The sequence below is a fragment of the Dromiciops gliroides genome, chromosome 4 (assembly GCF_019393635.1).
Source record: "Dromiciops gliroides isolate mDroGli1 chromosome 4, mDroGli1.pri, whole genome shotgun sequence".
NCBI classification, from domain to species: Eukaryota; Metazoa; Chordata; class Mammalia; order Microbiotheria; family Microbiotheriidae; genus Dromiciops; species Dromiciops gliroides.
In genome coordinates this window covers 329,204,160-329,207,535 of record NC_057864.1, presented here as the reverse complement: position 1 = coordinate 329,207,535, position 3,376 = coordinate 329,204,160, and the positions used below count along the sequence as shown (strand labels likewise).

Here is a 3,376-nt window from a genome sequence, read left to right as displayed (position 1 = left end):
CTTTTCTTTGTATCTCCAGCATAGTGCCTGGAACATAGAAGGCACTTGATAAATACTTGTTGGTTGACTATGGAGAAATAGAGTACATTAACCTAAGGAAAAGTCAAGAAATATAAGAATCTACCATGTCTAGTGCCACATTTGTCCATCAGTTCTATTTTCTTTAATTGAGAAATAAGGTAGGGTATCTCTTTTTTTTTCAATTTCTAGTCCTTTTAGCTAAGTTGGTTAGGGATCACTGGTTGTCACTTGAGGTCCTTTAGCCCATCCCTGCATGGGTCTCTTGAAATTCATGTTTTTGTGATATACGTTTATTGCATGAGATAATTTATTTACTTCACCTGATCTGTGATTGATTCTTCTGGGTGCTCTTATTGGATCTCAAGTGGATCACAAGACATCGTGACAATTCTCATCTACCTTCTTCTGTAGATCCTCCACAGATAATCTTCCCACTGTACTAGAGGTCTTCCTCCACATTTCTTATATTTCAGGGGGGTAGTGGAGCACATAAACTTTCCATCTGTTTTCTGCTACTTGAGCCACATGCCTGACCCACCTCTTTTTCCAGTCATGCATTTTAGTGTTATGTCTTATACCAGCTCTTGAGTATAGGTCATTATTGGAAATGTGCTGAAGCTTGTATGCTTCCACCAGCCATTGCCTTTTTAGTCACCTGAAATTTTATTTTAAAGATTAACAATTGTGTGTTTCATGATTCACAAATGAAGAGTATCATCAAAAAAATTGTTTTGCACTAGGGAAAAGATCAGGGTCATACTGTTTCTGAAAGGAAAGCTAGGATCAGAGGATTATAGATTTAGATTGGAAAATACCTTATATATTATTTAATCCAACTCTATTTTCCAGGTGAAGAAACAAAGACAGAAAGAGGTTAAAGTAGCTTGCCTAAAGTCATATGCGTAGTAAGTGGCAGAGACAGAATTTTAATGCAGGGCTTAAAATGATAGGTCTAGACCTAAAAGGGACCTCAGAGGCTATCTAATCTAACCCTTCCCCCTCATTTTACAGATGAGGAAACTTAAAGGTTGAGCTACTTGCTCATGGTCACATAGCTAATGTGTGTCAAAGGATTTGAACCCAAGTACTCTGACTCCAAATCCAGTCCCCTTTCTATTGGGGCACATCTATCCCCCAATTACTTCTTTCTCTTCATTTCTGGGCCCAAATCACTGCCAATGTTTAGGACCTGTTCTTAATATATGTACTATTGAAATAACCCAAGGAACTAGTCATCCCAACTGCATGTCATAGAGATTATATGGACTATAGGAGTATTTCTACCATTTACTTTCACCCCCATGTATCACTTGTTTGATTAATCTAATAAATAATTATGGCTCTTAATTTAAGAAGACTTAATATTTAGCACTTAATTCATTCAATTAATCAGCAAGGATTTTTACATGGTGCATTCAGAATTATATCATCTACAAATATAATCCCGCTTCTGTTTTGGATCCTATACAAGCCATCTTTCATGACAGTGGCAAAACATCTTGGTCAATATAAAAAAACACTGTTTTATGCCTCACTTGACATTGATAATCAAAAAAGTCACTAAACAAGGTTATGTCTTTGCTTGCAAGTTTCAAGTAATTTTATGTGATTTTTAAAATGCATTCAAGATTCTTTCTTAGAATGTTTAAGGCTGCATTTTGCTCTACTGAATCAAGTGCTTTTTTGTACGCAATAAAAAAACCATACAATATGATTTTGGTATCCCCTGTATCTTTCAGACAACTTTGTGACTTTAAAGATGTGATCTGCTTTAGAGTTGACAAAGGTCTACCTATTCCATTCTCCTATTTTCATTATGGATACTCTCAGTACCTATGTAGATAATTATCATTATTTTATGAAGATGAAAAAGTATATGGATGAGCCTTGATTCTCTCAATCACCCTTTTGGATATTAATATTGTCTATAAATATTTCTCTATTCTATCAGTATCTTCATACCCAGAGAGATCTTGTAATGTAACTCCTTGGTGCTTCAGAAATTCCATTGCCTCTTCCAGAAAAGGCTCTCATGCTGCCATTGCAGCCATGTCTCTTGTAATCCCCAAGAAGTTCCAGCACATTTTGAGAGTGCTCAACACCAACATTGATGGACAGCAGAAAATAGCTTTTGCCATCACAGCTATCAAGGGTGTGGGTCAAAGATATGCTTATGTAGTACTGAGAAAAGCAGACATTGACCTCACCAAGAGGGCGGGTGAGCTCACTGAAGATGAGGTGGAGCGGATCACCATCATGCAGAATCCTCGCCAATACAAGATTCCAGACTGGATCCTTAACAGGCAGAAGGATGAAAAGGATGGAAATATAGCCAGGTTATGGCTAACAGTCTGGACAATAAGCTTTGTGAAGATCTGGAGTGACTGAAGAAGATTCGGGCATATAGTGGGCTTCAGCACTTCCAAGGCCAGCACACCAAGAGTACAGGCCTCAGGGGGCACACTGTGAGTGTATCCAAGAAGTAAACATTTTCACTGTCTGCCTTGTCTATTAATAAATAGTTTCTATCAAAAAAAATTGTGTCATCACCAGCATAGACTTTCTTGGCTTGTATTTGGTCTGGTTCCAGGAGCTCTTCTTGACTTCATCTTCTCAAGGATCATTTCTACTTCTTGAACAGTATTTCAGGGACTTGGGTGTTAGAGTCCAAATATGGTAGTTCCTTTATCACTGGTGAAGAAAGCAGATTATAGAGTTACTGCTGATAGGTTCCGTGTTGAATCTATTTGCTATTCCCATGACAGTTACCTTATCATCTTGGAACTTCCCTTAGCATTAAGGATCTTCTCACCCTGGGGCATCATTCCACTATGCTGATCCCTTTCTCCCAGTTCCTCCCAACACATCTATTTTGGGGAGGGGGCCAGGCCAACCTTACTTCATTTCCCTCCTTGTTCTGCTTCCAACTCTCTGGAATTCATCACCATACTATTAAATGGGTATTTTATCCTCACCCCCACTTTTCAGCTCCTGTTTACTTCTCGTTTAGAATGTATCCTTGAAGAAAAGGGCTTTCTTTATTTTTGTTTATACTTCTATCTTTGGTGCTTAGCGCAGTTCCTGGAACATAGCAAATGCTAAAGAAATGCTTCTTGCCTTTGCCTTCATCTATGAAGTATCTTGGGATGATTAAGCATCTTTGGATATCTTTAAGTTTTTTCTTTCACTTCCATTTTTTCTGGCTCATTTCTAAGTATATAAATAGGCAATTTTCAAATGAAGAAATCCAATTCATCAGCAACAAATGAGAAACGCTCTAAATTGCAAATAATCAATCAATACTTATTAAGGGCCTACTATATTCTAGATACTATGTTAAGCAATGGAAATATAG

The 3,376-nt window shown here is 37.6% G+C and overlaps 1 pseudogene; it reads left to right on the top strand.

Annotated features, from left to right (window-relative positions):
• Positions 1-2,070: 2,070 nt before the first annotated feature.
• LOC122726057 lies at positions 2,071-2,507 on the top strand (annotated as a pseudogene).
• Positions 2,508-3,376: the final 869 nt, after the last annotated feature.